Raw genomic sequence first — 17,944 nt, forward strand, 5'->3', positions numbered from 1 at the left:
CTGGACTTCATGGAAAGAAATATGCTCCACTGCATTCCCTGTACCACCACCTGAGAGTCAGAGAGCTGCAGAGAGAGAAGCCCATGTAGCTACAACGCAGCCGTTCATTGCCAGTCTCCCTCTCCCTCCACATCCACACCTCTCAGTGCCAGTCTCCCTCTCCCTGCACATCCACACCACTCAGTGCCAGTGTCCCCCTCCCTGTACATCCACACCACTCAGTGCCAGTCTCCCTCTCCCTGCACATCCACACCACTCAGTGCCAGTGTCCCTCTCCCTGCACATCCACACCACTCAGTGCCAGTGTCCCTCTCCCAGTACATCCACACCACTCAGTGCCAGTCTCCCTCTCCCTGTACATCCACACCTCTCAGTGCCAGTCTCCCTCTCCCTGCACATCCACACCTCTCAGTGCCAGTCTCCCTCTCCCTGCACATCCACACCACTCAGTGCCAGTCTCCCTCTCCCTGTACATCCACACCTCTCAGTGCCAGTCTCCCTCTCCCTGCACATCCACACCACTCAGTGCCAGCCTCCCTCTCCCTGTACATTCACGCCACTCAGTGCCAGTGTCTCTCTCCCTGTACACATCCACACCACTCAGTGCCAGTGTCTCTCTCCCTGTACACATCCACACCACTCAGTGCCAGTGTCCCTCTCCCTGTACATCCACACCACTCAGTGCCAGTGTCCCTCTCCCTGTACATTCACACCACTCTGTGCCAGTCTCCCTCTCCCTGTACATCCACACCACTCAGTGCCAGTGTCCCTCTCCCTGTACATTCACACCACTCTGTGCCAGTCTCCCTCTCCCTGTACATCCACACCTCTCAGTGCCAGTGTCTCTCTCCCTGTACATCCACACCACTCAGTGCATGGGAAGTGATTTGCATAATTGTGGTAGTTTATGTCTTACATGAGAGAAGAAACATTACCATCCTTTCTATATGCACTAGAGAGTGGTTAAGTTGTGTTTCTAACCATCCCTTTTCTGCACAAGCACAGAGAGACAGAGAGAGAGAGAGAGACAGAGAGAGAGACAGAGAGAGAGACAGAGAGAGAGAGAGAGAGAGAGCGAGAGAGAGAGAAGGCATACTATACTGCCTTAATGAAGACTGACAGAACAGACAGGCAGCATACTGCCTTAATGAAGACTGACAGAACAGACAAGCAGCATACTGCCTTAATGAAGACTGACAGAACAGACAAGCAGCATACTGCCTTAATGAAGACTGACAGAACAGACAAGCAGCATACTGCCTTAATGAAGACTGACGGGGAACAGACAAGCAGCATACTGCCTTAATGAAGACTGACAGAACAGACAAGCAGCATACTGCCTTAATGAAGACTGACGGGGAACAGACAAGCAGCATACTGCCTTAATGAAGACTGACAGAACAGACAAGCAGCATACTGCCTTAATGAAGACTGACAGAACAGACAAGCAGCATACTGCCTTAATGAAGACTGACAGAGAACAGACAAGCAGCATACTGCCTTAATGAAGACTGACAGAGAACAGACAAGCAGCATACTGCCTTAATGAAGACTGACAGAACAGACAAGCAGCATACTGCCTTAACGAAGACTGACAGAGAACAGACAAGCAGCGTACTGCCTTAATGAAGACTGACAGAACAGACAAGCAGCATACTGCCTTAACGAAGACTGACAGAACAGACAAGCAGCATACTGCCTTAACGAAGACTGACAGTATTCAACAACACATGACATAGCACCGTTACTGCTCCTAAACAAACAGTTTCAAGTCATTTCTAACAGTTTCCTCTCCTGCTGTAACAGCTGTTCCACAGTCTGGGATCAGTTCATTTCTGACACGCTACGTTAGATACAAGGTTTCCCTGCTGCCTACTTTTTACACTATACATGACAAAAAAACATTTGAGATGTTTTCCAATGAGTTTGTGTATTATCTACCTGTACATCTAGCCAGCGGTCTCTGAGTGTGTGTGTGTGAGTGTGTTAATCTCCCTGTACATCTAGCCAGCCAGTGGTCTCTGAAGAGCTGTGTGTGATAAACAGCCTGAAGGATGGATGATCTAGGCCTCTCTAGACCTCTGGGGAAGACACACACACACACACCTCATCCTCCCATAGAGCCCCCAGTGTGGAGTTAGTGTACATGTTTAATTCACTCTCTATGGTAACAGAGCTGTATGTCTCTCCATCTCTCTACGGTAACAGAGCTGTATGTCTCTCCATCTCTCTATGGTAACAGAGCTGTATGTCTCTCCATCTCTCTATGGTAACAGAGCTGTATGTCTCTCCATCTCTCTACGGTAACAGAGCTGTATGTCTCTCCATCTCTCTATGGTAACAGAGCTGTATGTCTCTCCATCTCTCCATCTCTCTACGGTAACAGAGCTGTATGTCTCTCCATCTCTCTATGGTAACAGAGCTGTATGTCTCTCCATCTCTCTATGGTAACAGAGCTGTATGTCTCTCCATCTCTCTATGGTAACAGAGCTGTATGTCTCTCCAGTCTCTATAGTAACAGAGCTGTATGTCTCTCCATCTCTCTATGGTAACAGAGCTGTATGTCTCTCCATCTCTCTACGGTAACAGAGCTGTATGTCTCTCCATCTCTCTATGGTAACAGAGCTGTATGTCTCTCCATCTCTCCATCTCTCTACGGTAACAGAGCTGTATGTCTCTCCATCTCTCTATGGTAACAGAGCTGTATGTCTCTCCATCTCTCTATGGTAACAGAGCTGTATGTCTCTCCATCTCTCTATGGTAACAGAGCTGTATGTCTCTCCATCTCTCTACGGTAACAGAGCTGTATGTCTCTCCATCTCTCTATGGTAACAGAGCTGTATGTCTCTCCATCTCTCTATGGTAACAGAGCTGTATGTCTCTCCATCTCTCTATGGTAACAGAGCTGTATGTCTCTCCATCTCTCTATGGTAACAGAGCTGTATGTCTCTCCAGTCTCTATGGTAACAGAGCTGTATGTCTCTCCATCTCTCTATGGTAACAGAGCTGTATGTCTCTCCATCTCTCTACGGTAACAGAGCTGTATGTCTCTCCATCTCTCTATGGTAACAGAGCTGTATGTCTCTCCATCTCTCCATCTCTCTACGGTAACAGAGCTGTATGTCTCTCCATCTCTCTATGGTAACAGAGCTGTATGTCTCTCCATCTCTCTATGGTAACAGAGCTGTATGTCTCTCCATCTCTCTATGGTAACAGAGCTGTATGTCTCTCCATCTCTCTACGGTAACAGAGCTGTATGTCTCTCCATCTCTCTATGGTAACAGAGCTGTATGTCTCTCCATCTCTCTATGGTAACAGAGCTGTATGTCTCTCCATCTCTCTACGGTAACAGAGCTGTATGTCTCTCCATCTCTCTACGGTAACAGAGCTGTATGTCTCTCCAGTCTCTATGGTAACAGAGCTGTATGTCTCTCCATCTCTCTATGGTAACAGAGCTGTATGTCTCTCCATCTCTCTATGGTAACAGAGCTGTATGTCTCTCCATCTCTCTACGGTAACAGAGCTGTATGTCTCTCCATCTCTCTATGGTAACAGAGCTATATGTCTCTCCATCTCTCTACGGTAACAGAGCTGTATGTCTCTCCATCTCTCTACGGTAACAGAGCTGTATGTCTCTCCATCTCTCTATGGTAACAGAGCTGTATGTCTCTCCATCTCTCTACGGTAACAGAGCTGTATGTCTCTCCATCTCTCTACGGTAACAGAGCTGTATGTCTCTCCATCTCTCTATGGTAACAGAGCTGTATGTCTCTCCATCTCTCTATGGTAACAGAGCTGTATGTCTCTCCATCTCTCTATGGTAACAGAGCTGTATGTCTCTCCATCTCTCTATGGTAACAGAGCTGTATGTCTCTCCATCTCTCTACGGTAACAGAGCTGTATGTCTCTCCATCTCTCTACGGTAACAGAGCTGTATGTCTCTCCATCTCTCTACGGTAACAGAGCTGTATGTCTCTCCATCTCTCTACGGTAACAGAGCTGTATGTCTCTCCATCTCTCTACGGTAACAGAGCTGTATGTCTCTCCATCTCTCTACGGTAACAGAGCTGTATGTCTCTCCAGTCTCTATGTGACAAATAAAATGTCATTTGAATGTATTATTTGATTTATAAACCACTCCAGGGACAGACTCTACCAAACCTACATCTCTCTGTAACCAGGGACAGACTCTACCAAACCTACATCTCTCTATAACCAGGGACAGACTCTACCAAACCTACATCTCTCTATAACCAGGGACAGACTCTACCAAACCTACATCTCTCTGTAACCAGGGACAGACTCTACCAAACCTTCATCTCTCTATAACCAGGGACAGACTCTACCAAACCTACATCTCTCTATAACCAGGGACAGACTCTACCAAACCTACATCTCTCTGTAACCAGGGACAGACTCTACCAAACCTTCACTCTCTCTGTAACCAGGGACAGACTCTACCAAACCTACATCTCTCTATAACCAGGGACAGACTCTACCAAACCTTCATCTCTCTATAACCAGGGACAGACTCTACCAAACCTTCATCTCTCTGTAACCAGGGACAGACTCTACCAAACCTACATCTCTCTATAACCAGGGACAGACTCTACCAAACCTACAACATCTCTACATCAAATAATTGTGATTACCTTTGTACCAAGGAAAGAAGCGAAGTCTCCTCCCTAAAAAACAGAAACTCTAGGCCAAGTCTTTCTGCTTATTTCACCCGTGTTTATCATTGTCAAAAATAAAATGTTTTTATTTTTTGCATGCAGTTTTTTTTCTCTCGATATGGCCAATTTTAACTTTGTGGCTGTGGAATCTAGTAGAAACAGATGATTATCTGCACACAGGCTTGAAAATCCCACTACCAGTTGAAGCACCACCTTCGCCCATTCCTGATTCGTCCAAATAATCAATGATGAAAATTTCAAAACCAGGAACTACTGCTGCTCGTAATCAAATAATTCTGTGTGAGCCTTGACAGATTCTCTCTGTTTCATCTGTCCATGAGAGATTATGTTCTGTTATCTCTGCTGGAGTGACCGGTGACACGAGCTTACCAGACGAGCTAAATTACTTCTATGCTCGCTTCGAGGTAAGTAACACTGAAGCGAGCATGAGAGCACCAGCTGTTCCGGATGACTGTGTGATCACGCTCTCCGCAGCCGATGTGAGTAAGACCTTTAATAAACAGTTCAACATTCACAAGGCCGCAGGGCCAGACGGATTACCAGGACGTGTACTCCGAGCATGAGCTGACCAACTGGCAAGTGTCTTCACTGACATGTTCAACCTCTCCCTGACTGAGTCTGTAATACCAACATGTTTCAAGCAGACCACCATAGTCCCTGTGCCCAAGAACACTAAGGTAACCTACCTAAATGACTACCGACCAGTAGCACTCACGTCTGTAGCCATGAAGTGCTTTGAAAGGCTGGTCATGGCTCACATCAACACCATTATCCCAGAAACCATAGACCCACTCCAATTTGCATACCGCCCCAACAGATCCACAGATGATGCAATCTCTATTGCACACCACACTGCCCTTTCCCACCTGGACAAAAGGAACACATATGTGAGAATGCTATTCATTGACTACAGCTCAGCGTTCAACACCATAGTGCCCTCGATGCTCATCACTAAGCTAAGGACCCTGGGACTAAACACCTCCCTCTGCAACTGGATCCTGGACTTCCTGACGGGCTGCCCCCAGGTGGTAAGGGTAGGTAACAACACATCCGCCACGCTGATCTTCAACACGGGGGCCCCTCAGGTGTGCGTGCTTAGTCCCCTCCTGTACTCCCTGTTCACTCATGACTGCATGGCCAGGCACGACTCCAACACCTTCATTAAGTTTGCCGATGACACAACAGTGGTAGGCCTGATCACCGACAAAGATGAGACAGCCTATAGGGAGGTCAGAGACCTGGCCGTGTGGTGCCAGGACAACAACCTCTCCCTCACCGTGATCAAGACAAAGTCATGAAGAGGGCACGACAAAACCTTTTCCCCCCCAGGAGACTGAAAAGATTTGGCATGGGTCCCCAGATTCTCAAAACATTCTATAGCTGCACCAGAGAGCATCCTGACTGGTTGCATCACTGCCTGGTATTGCAACTGCTCGGCCTCTGACCGCAAGGCACTACAGAAGGTAGTGTGTACGGCCCGGTACATCACTGGGGCCATGCTTCCTGTCATCCAGGACCTCTATACCAGGCGGTGTCAGAGGAAGGCCCTAAAATTGTCAAGACTCCAGCCACCCTAGTCATAGACTGTTCTCTCTGCTACCGCACGGCAGCGGTACCGGCGCACCAAGTCTAGGTCCAAGAGGCTTCTAAACAGCTTCTACCCCCCAAGCCATAAGACTCCTGAACATCTAATCAAAGGGCTACCCAGACTCCTCTTTTACACTGCTGCTACTCTCTGTTTATTATCTATGCTTAGTCACTTTAACTCTGCCTACATGTATATATTACCTCAATTACCTCGACTAAGCGGTGCCCCCGCACATTGACTCTGTACCTACACCCCCTGTATATAGCTTCACTATTGTTATTTTACTGCTGCTTTTGAATTATTTGTTACTTTTATTTTAAATTTTTTTACTTAACACTTTTTTACTAAAAACTTCTTAAAGCATTGTTGGTTAGGGGCTTGTAAGTAAGTATTTCACTGTAAGGTCTACACCTGTTGTATTCGGCGCATGTGTCACGACCGTCAGATGAAGTAGACCAAGGTGCAGCGTGGTGAGCGTACATTTTCCATTTTATTGAATGTCGCCAGCAAAACCAATAAACAATACAAAACGACCGTGAAGCTTACAGGGCAAAATGCCACAAACAAAGTTAACTACCCACAAGGACAGGTGGGAAAAAGGGCTACCTAAGTATGGCTCCCAATCAGCGACAACGAAGTACAGCTGTCCCTGATTGAGAGCCACACCAGGCCAAAACAAAGAAAAACAAAACATAGAAAATAGAACATAGAATGCCCAAAACCCCAAAACACACATAAAAACACACCCTGCCACGCCCTGACCAAACTACAATAACATATAACCCCTTTTACTGGTCAGGACGTGACAGCATGTGACAAATAAGCAGATACATGATGTTGTGTTATCTCTGCTGGAGTGACCATTAATGCATTTAGATACATGATGTTGTGTTATCTCTGCTGGAGTGACCATTAAGGTATTTAGATACATGATGTTGTGTTATCTCTGCTGGAGTGACTATTAATGCATTTAGATACATGATGTTGTGTTATCTCTGCTGGAGTGACCATTAAGGTATTTAGATACATGATGTTGTGTTATCTCTGCTGGAGTGACCATTAATGCATTTAGATACATGATGTTCTGTTATCTCTGCTGGAGTGACCATTAATGCATTTAGATACATGATGTTGTGTTATCTCTGCTGGAGTGACCATTAATGCATTTAGATACATGATGTTGTGTTATCTCTGCTGGAGTGACCATTAATGCATTTAGATACATGATGTTGTGTTATCTCTGCTGGAGTGACCATTAATGCATTTAGATACATGATGTTGTGTTATCTCTGCTGGAGTGACTATTAATGCATTTAGATACATGATGTTGTGTCATCTCTGCTGGAAGTGACCATTCAGGTATTTGGATCACATTTCGCAGACTAATGTCATGTGAAGAGCTCATTGGAGGGGACGTGATGCCCACTTTAAATGTCCAATCGTTTCTGCCCGTGTCACCGCTGTAATTTAAACATAAAGGTGTTTCTGATTAGACTAATACTCATTACCATAAATACCATTATGTCCTGCTGACCACATTAAGGGACTGGACTATAATAAGATAATGATTAGATGGGAATTACAACCTGCTTTTTAATTTTATTAGGTTGCATCCTGAATAGGCACCATATTCCCCACACTAGTCCCTACCCTAGCCCCTACCCTACACTAGTCCCTACACTAGTCCCTACACTCATCCCCACACTAGTCCCTACTCTAGTCCCTACTCTAGTCCCTACGCTATCCCCTACTCTAGTCCCTACACTAGTCCCTACCCTAGCCCCTACCCTATTCCCTACCCTAGCCCCTACCCTATTCCCTACACTAGTCCCTACGCTAGCCCCTACACTAGTCCCTACTCTAGTCCCTACTCTAGTCCCTACTCTAGTCCCTACACTAGTCCCTACTCTAGTCCCTACTCTAGTCCCTACACTAGTCCCCACATTAGTCCCTACATTAGTCCCCACACTCATCCCCACACTAGTCCCTACACTAGTCCCCACACTAGTCCCTACACTAGTCCCTACATTAGTGCCCACACTCATCCCCACACTAGTCCCTACTCTAGTCCCTACTCTAGTCCCTACACTAGTCCCCACACTAGTCCCCACACTAGTCCCTACATTAGTCCCCACACTAGTCCCCACTCTATTCCCTACACTAGTCCCTACACTAGTCCCTACACTAGTCCCTTCTCTTTACTCTAGTCCCTACTCTAGTCCATACACTAGTCCCTACTCTAGTCCCTACACTAGTCCCTACTCTAGTCCCTACTCTAGTCCCTACACTAGTCCCTACACTAGTCCCTACACTAGTCCCTACTCTAGTCCCTACTCTAGTCCCTACACTAGTCCCTACACTAGTCCCTACCCTAGTCCCTTTAGTAGTCCCGACTCTAGTCCCTACACTAGTCCCTACTCTAGTCCCTACACTAGTCCCAACTCTAGTCCCTACTCTAGTCCCTACTGTAGTCCCTACTGTAGTCCCTACACTAGTCCCTACTCTAGTCCCTACACTCATCCCTACACTAGTCCCTACATTAGTCCCCACACTAGTCCCTACTCTATTCCCTACACTAGTCCCTACACTATTCCCAACACTAGTCCCTACACTAGTCCCTACTCTAGTCTTTACTCTAGTCCCTACACTAGTCCCTACTCTAGTCCCTACTCTAGTCCTTACACTACTCCCTACACATCATCCAATCAGATCATTTATAGTGTTACTAGTGTTCAATCATCCAATTTACACACCCATCATCCGTCATCATCAGACTAACCACTGGTAGTTAAACACTGAGACCATCAGACTAACCACTGGTAGTTAAACACTGAGACCATCATCAGACTAACCACTGGTAGTTAAACACTGAGACCATCATCAGACTAACCACTGGTAGTTAAACACTGAGACCATCAGACTAACCACTGGTAGTTAAACACTGAGACATCATCAGACTAACCACTGGTAGTTAAAGACTGAGACCATCATCAGACTAACCACTGGTAGTTAAACACTGAGACCATCAGACTAACCACTGGTAGTTAAACACTGAGACATCATCAGACTAACCACTGGTAGTTAAACACTGAGACCATCATCAGACTAACCACTGGTAGTTAAACACTGAGACCATCAGACTAACCACTGGTAGTTAAACACTGAGACCATCATCAGACTAACCACTGGTAGTTAAACACTGAGACCATCATCAGACTAACCACTGGTAGTTAAACACTGAGACCATCACCAGACTAACCACTGGTAGTTAAACACTGAGACCATCAGACTAACCACTGGTAGTTAAACACTGAGACCATCAGACTAACCACTGGTAGTTAAACACTGAGACCATCATCAGACTAACCACTGGTAGTTAAACACTGAGACCATCATCAGACTAACCACTGGTAGTTAAACACTGAGACCATCATCAGACTAACCACTGGTAGTTAAACACTGAGACCATCATCAGACTAACCACTGGTAGTTAAACACTGAGACCATCATCAGACTAACCACTGGTAGTTAAACACTGAGACCATCATCAGACTAACCACTGGTAGTTAAACACTGAGACCATCAGACTAACCACTGGTAGTTAAACACTGAGACCATCAGACTAACCACTGGTAGTTAAACACTGAGACCATCATCAGACTAACCACTGGTAGTTAAACACTGAGACCATCATCAGACTAACCACTGGTAGTTAAACACTGAGACCATCATCAGACTAACCACTGGTAGTTAAACACTGAGACTATCAGACTAACCACTGGTAGTTAAACACTGAGACCATCAGACTAACCACTGGTAGTTAAACACTGAGACCATCATCAGACTAACCACTGGTAGTTAAACACTGAGACCATCATCAGACTAACCACTGGTAGTTAAACACTGAGACATCATCAGACTAACCACTGGTAGTTAAACACTGAGACCATCAGACTAACCACTGGTAGTTAAACACTGAGACCATCACCAGACTAACCACTGGTAGTTAAACACTGAGACTATCAGACTAACCACTGGTAGTTAAACACTGAGACCATCAGACTAACCACTGGTAGTTAAACACTGAGACCATCATCAGACTAACCACTGGTAGTTAAACACTGAGACCATCATCAGACTAACCACTGGTAGTTAAACACTGAGACCATCATCAGACTAACCACTGGTAGTTAAACACTGAGACCATCATCAGACTAACCACTGGTAGTTAAACACTGAGACCATCAGACTAACCACTGGTAGTTAAACACTGAGACCATCATCAGACTAACCACTGGTAGTTAAACACTGAGACCATCATCAGACTAACCACTGGTAGTTAAACACTGAGACTATCAGACTAACCACTGGTAGTTAAACACTGAGACCATCAGACTAACCACTGGTAGTTAAACACTGAGACCATCATCAGACTAACCACTGGTAGTTAAACACTGAGACCATCATCAGACTAACCACTGGTAGTTAAACACTGAGACATCATCAGACTAACCACTGGTAGTTAAACACTGAGACCATCATCAGACTAACCACTGGTAGTTAAACACTGAGACCATCATCAGAAATGTGTGTGTGTGTGTGTGTGTGTGTGTGTGTGTGTGTGTGTGTGTGTGTGTGTGTGTGTGTGTGTGTGTGTGTGTGTGTGTACATAGAATGTTGTTGAAATAGTGCTATTGTAAATCTTTGATGGTTGCTGCTCTGATTAACAGAAAATGGACCGTAGCAGAGTGTAAGCTGCTCTGCCACACACACACACACACACACACACACACACACACAACACACACACACACACACACACACACACACACACACACACACACACACACACACACACACACACACACACACACACACACACCAATATGAAATCACACCCTTCTCTATATAGCCAGGACCCCAGCTTTGTTTAATGGCAGAAAGCTCTGTACTTTACAGACTGTATTGTCCCCCATGGGGAAGGCTTATTGCAGTGTCATGTACACGTTTAAAGAGGCATTTTAAATACAAAATAAATTGACAACACAACTTTAATAACAGTTACAAACCAATAAAAAGAGACTAGCCTGCTGGCCTCACTGGGTCGATAGGAACATTAGGCCGAGCTGTTTAGGAGGGATATCACCTGGCACAAATGATTGTCCAGATGTATTTTTCCTGCCAAGGGTTGTTCTATACCTGCACCCATAGGGGAGTAGTTCAAAGTCCGGGTACAGGCGGTGTGTTGGAGAGGGGCCTGACCTTTAAAGATCTCATCCAGGCCTGTCTGTTTCACCCCAAGTACCTTGCTGAGGGCCCTGACCTTAAAGATCTCATCCAGGCCTGTCTGTTTCACTCCAAGTACCTTGCTGAGGGCCCTGACCTTTAAAGATCTCATCCAGGCCTGTCTGTTTCACTCCAAGTACCTTGCAGAGGGCACTGACCATTAAAGATCTCATCCAGGCCTGTCTGTTTCACTCCAAGTACCTTGCAGAGGGCCCTGACCTTAAAGATCTCATCCAGGCCTGTCTGTTTCACACCAAGTACCTTGCTGAGGGCCCTGACCTTAAAGATCTCATCCAGGCCTGTCTGTTTCACTCCAAGTACCTTGCTGAGGGGCCTGACCTTTAAAGATCTCATCCAGGCCTGTCTGTTTCACTCCAAGTACCTTGCAGAGGGCACTGACCATTAAAGATCTCATCCAGGCCTGTCTGTTTCACTCCAAGTACCTTGCTGAGGGCCCTGACCTTAAAGATCTCATCCAGGCCTGTCTGTTTCACTCCAAGTACCTTGCAGAGGGCCCTGACCATTAAAGATCTCATCCAGGCCTGTCTGTTTCACTCCAAGTACCTTGCTGAGGGCCCTGACCTTAAAGATCTCATCCAGGCCTGTCTGTTTCACTCCAAGTACCTTGCAGAGGGCACTGACCATTAAAGATCTCATCCAGGCCTGTCTGTTTCACTCCAAGTACCTTGCTGAGGGCCCTGACCTTAAAGATCTCATCCAGGCCTGTCTGTTTCACTCCAAGTACCTTGCTGAGGGCCCTGACCTTAAAGATCTCATCCAGGCCTGTCTGTTTGACTCCAAGTACCTTGCTGAGGGCCCTGACCTTAAAGATCTCATCCAGGCCTGTCTGTTTCACTCCAAGTACCTTGGGGAGGGCACTGACCTTAAAGATCTCATCCAGGCCTGTCTGTTTCACTCCAAGTACCTTGCTGAGGGCCCTGACCTTAAAGATCTCATCCAGGCCTGTCTGTTTCACTCCAAGTACCTTGCTTGCTGTGGTGATAATCCTTCTCAGCATATTTCTCTGGCTGACAGTGGCATTGCCAAACCAACAAACAATACAAAAAGTTCAAAAACTCTCAATGAAAGATTTGTAAAACAGAGTCAGTATAGTCCAGTCAACATTAAAATGATCCCAGCTTGTTGAGGAAGTACAGTCTCTTTTTTTGTAGATCAGGTCTGTACATTTATTCCACTGAAGCTTATTGTCCAAGAGGACACCCAGGTAATCTGTATTCCTCCACCACCTGTTCTGACCTCTGGTAGATGTCTGCCGAGGTCAGTGTTGCTCGCTTCCTGAAGTCTACCCACATCTCTTTGGTCTCGTTGGTTCTGAGGACTACGTGTGATTGGTCACACCACTCTACCAAGTCATTTAGGACCGAGCCATGTTGTTCCTCATCATGCAACAGGCTGATCAAGGCAGCGTCGTCAGAGAACTTAACGAGGCGTCTGTCAGGATGGAAACTAGTACAACTATTAATGAACGAGATGTACAGGAGTGGGGACAAAGCACATCCCTGACAGACACCTCTCTGCTGTTGAAGGGACCAAACACCTGGTAGGAGTCCCAAATGGCACCCTATTCCCTACATAGTGCACTACTATAGACAAGGACCCAATGGCACCCTATTCCCTATATAGTGCACTACTATAGACAAGGACCCAATGGCACCCTATTCCCTATATAGTGCACTACTTTAGACCAGGACCAAATGGTACCCTAGGAGGAGGACTGACACCACTATATATATATATATATATATATATATATATATATATATATATATATATATATATATATATACACACACATGAGCAGAGAGGAGGACTGACACCACTGTATATATACACACACATCAGCAGAGAGGAGGACTGACACCACTGTATATATACACACACATCAGCAGAGAGGAGGACTGACACCACTGTATATATACACACACATCAGCAGAGAGGAGGACTGACACCACTGTATATATACACACACATCAGCAGAGAGGAGGACTGACACCACTGTATATATACACACACATCAGCAGAGAGGAGGACTGACACCACTGTATATATACACACATCAGCAGAGAGGAGGACTGACACCACTGTATATATACACACATCAGCAGAGAGGAGGACTGACACCACTGTATATATACACACATCAGCAGAGAGGAGGACTGACACCACTGTATATATACACACACATCAGCAGAGAGGAGGACTGACACCACTGTATATATACACACACATCAGCAGAGAGGAGGACTGACACCACTGTATATATACACACACATCAGCAGAGAGGAGGACTGACACCACTGTATATACACACATCAGCAGAGAGGAGGACTGACACCACTGTATATATACACACACATCAGCAGAGAGGAGGACTGACACCACTGTATATATACACACACATCAGCAGAGAGGAGGACTGACACCACTGTATATATACACACACATCAGCAGAGAGGAGGACTGACACCACTGTATATATACACACATCAGCAGAGAGGAGGACTGACACCACTGTATATATACACACATCAGCAGGGAGGAGGACTGACACCACTGTATATATACACACACATCAGCAGAGAGGAGGACTGATACCACTGTATATATACACACACATCAGCAGAGAGGAGGACTGACACCACACACACATCAGCAGAGAGGAGGACTGACACCACTGTATATATACACACATCAGCAGAGAGGAGGACTGACACCACTGTATATAACACACATCAGCAGAGAGGAGGACTGACACCACTGTATATATACACACATCAGCAGAGAGGAGGACTGACACCACTGTATATACACACACATCAGCAGAGAGGAGGACTGACACCACTGTATATATACACACATCAGCAGAGAGGAGGACTGACACCACTGTATATATACACACATCAGCAGAGAGGAGGACTGACACCACTGTATATATACACACATCAGCAGAGAGGAGGACTGACACCACTGTATCCACAGAGCTGTCATCAGGTAAAACACTGACAGTCAGATTAGAGAACAACTGTAAGGGTGGGGACAGAAAGACATCCTGGAAGAGAGAGGCTCAATGCTCTTTAACTGAGCCTGGAGATGGACTAAGAGAACCAGCTGTAGGGACAGAGAGGGACTAGTATGGACTAAGAGAACCAGCTGTAGGGACAGAGAGGGACTAGTATGGACTAAGAGAACCAGCTGTAGGGACAGAGAGGGACTAGTATGGACTAAGAGAACCAGCTGTAGGGACAGAGAGGGACTAGTATGGACTAAGAGAACCAGCTGTAGGGACAGAGAGGGACTAGTATGGACTAAGAGAACCAGCTGTAGGGACAGAGAGGGACTAGTATGGACTAAGAGAACCAGCTGTAGGGACAGAGAGGGACTAGTATGGACTAAGAGAACCAGCTGTAGGGACAGAGAGGGACTAGTATGGACTAAGAGAACCAGCTGTAGGGACAGAGAGGGACTAGTATGGACTAAGAGAACCAGCTGTAGGGACAGAGAGGGACTAGTATGGACTAAGAGAACCAGCTGTAGGGACAGAGAGGGACTAGTATGGACTAAGAGAACCAGCTGTAGGGACAGAGAGGGACTAGTATGGACTAAGAGAACCAGCTGTAGGGACAGAGAGGGACTAGTATGGACTAAGAGAACCAGCTGTAGGGACAGAGAGGGACTAGTATGGACTAAGAGAACCAGCTGTAGGGACAGAGAGGGACTAGTATGGACTAAGATAACCAGCTGTAGGGACAGAGAGGGACTAGTATGGACTAAGAGAACCAGCTGTAGGGACAGAGAGGGACTAGTATGGACTAAGAGAACCAGCTGTAGGGACAGAGAGGGACTAGTATGGACTAAGAGAACCAGCTGTAGGGACAGAGAGGGACTAGTATGGACTAAGAGAACCAGCTGTAGGGACAGAGAGGGACTAGTATGGACTAAGAGAACCAGCTGTAGGGACAGAGAGGGACTAGTATGGACTAAGAGAACCAGCTGTAGGGACAGAGAGGGACTAGTATGGACTAAGAGAACCAGCTGTAGGGACAGAGAGGGACTAGTATGGACTAAGAGAACCAGCTGTAGGGACAGAGAGGGACTAGTATGGACTAAGAGAACCAGCTGTAGGGACAGAGAGGGACTAGTATGGACTAAGAGAACCAGCTGTAGGGACAGAGAGGGACTAGTATGGACTAAGAGAACCAGCTGTAGGGACAGAGAGGGACTAGTATGGACTAAGAGAACCAGCTGTAGGGACAGAGATGGACTAGTATGGACTAAGAGACTGAACCAGCTGTAGGAACAGAGAGGGACTAGTATGGACTAAGAGACTGAACCAGCTGTAGGGACAGAGAGGGACTAGTATGGACTAAGAGACTGAACCAGCTGTAGGAACAGAGAGGGACTAGTATGGACTAAGAGACTGAACCAGCTGTAGGGACAGAGAGGGACTAGTATGGACTAAGAGACAGAACCAGCTGAGGTGAGGAGAGCCAGCAGAGACACAGTCTGTACTGTAGAGACACCATACAATAGTCTGTACTGTAGAGACGCCATACAATAGTCTGTACTGTAGAGACGCCATACAATACTCTGTACTGTAGAGACGGCATACAATAGTCTGTACTGTAGAGACGCCATACAATACTCTGTACTGTATCGTCCAAAATAATGTTTGCGATATGTACAGTTGAAGTCGGAAGTTTACAAACACTTAGTCATTAAAACTTGTTTTTCAACCACTCCACAAATTTCTTGTTACCAAACTATAGTTTTGGCAAGTCGGTTAGGACATCTACTTTGTCCATGACACAAGTAATTTTTACAACAATTGTTTAAAGACAGGTTATTTCACTTATAATTCACTGTATCACAATTCCAGTTGGTCAGAAGTTTACATACACTAAGTTAACTGTGCCTTTAAACAGCTTGGAAAATTCCAGAAAATTATATCATGGCTTTAGAAGCTTCTGATAGGCTAATTGACATCAGTTGAGTCAATTAGAGGTGTACCTGTGGATGTATTTCAAGGCCTACCTTCAAACTCAGCGCTTCTTTGCTTGACATCATGGGAAAATCAAAAGAAAACAGCCATGACCTCAGACAAAAAAATGGTAGACCTCCACAAGTCTGGTTCATCCTTGGGAGCAATTTCCAAATGCCTGAAGGTACCACGTTCATCTGTACAAACAATTGTACGCAAGTATAAACACCATGGGACCACGCAGCCGTCATACCACTCAAGAAGGAGATGCGTTCTGTCTGCTAGAGATGAACGTGCTTTGGTGCGAAAAGTGCAAATCAATCCCAGAACAACAGCAAGGACCTTGTGAAGATGCTGGAGGAAACAGGTACAAAAGTCCTATATCGACATAACCTGAAAGGCCGCTCAGCAAGGAAGAAGCCACTGCTCCAAAACCGCCATAAAAAATACATACTACGGTTTGCAACTACACATGGGGACAAAGATCGTACTTTTTGGAGAAATGTCCTCTGGTCTAATGAAACAAAAATAGAACTGTTTGGCCATAATGACCATCGTTATGTTTGGAGGAAAAACGGGGAGGCTTGCAAGCCGAAGAACACCATCCCAACCGTGAAACACAGGGGTGGCAGCATCATGTTGTGGCGGTGCTTTGCTGCAGGAGGGACTGGTGCACTTCACAAAATAAATGGCATCATAAGGACGGAAAATTATGTGGATATATTGAAGCAACATCTCAAGACATCAGTCAGGAAGTTAAAGCTTTGTCGCAAATGGGTCTTCCAAATGAACAATGACCCCAAGCATACTTCCAAAGTTGTTGCAAAATGGCTTAAGGACAACAAAATTGGAGTAGCCATCACAAAGCCCTGACCTCAATCCTATAGATATTTTGTGGGCAGAACTGAAAAAGCGTGTGCGAGCAAGGAGGCCTACAAACCTGACTCAGTTACACCAGCTCTGTCAGGAGGAATGGGTCAAAATTCACCCAATTTATTGTGGGAAGCTTGTGGAAGGCTACCCGAAATGTTTGACTCAAGATAAACAATTATACTAATTGAGTGTATGTAAACTTCTGACCCACTGGGAATGTGGTGAAAGAAATAAAAGCTGAAATAAATAATTCTCTCTACTATTCTGACATTTCACATTCTTAAAATAAAGTGGTGATCCTAACTGTCCTAAAACAGGAAACTTTTACTAGGATTAAATGTTAGGAATTGTGAAAAACTGAGATTAAATGTATTTGGCTAAGGTGTATGTAAACTTCCGACTTCAACTGTAAGTATCGATTTTTTCCCCCCGTCAATATTAGACTTGTAGGACAGAGTAAACAGCAGAGAGACACAGCCTGGAGAAGGTCAGGGTGGTCTG

This window comes from Salmo salar, chromosome 05 (genome assembly GCF_965601325.2).
Source record: "Salmo salar chromosome 05, fSalSal1, whole genome shotgun sequence".
Lineage (NCBI taxonomy): Eukaryota > Metazoa > Chordata > Actinopteri > Salmoniformes > Salmonidae > Salmo > Salmo salar.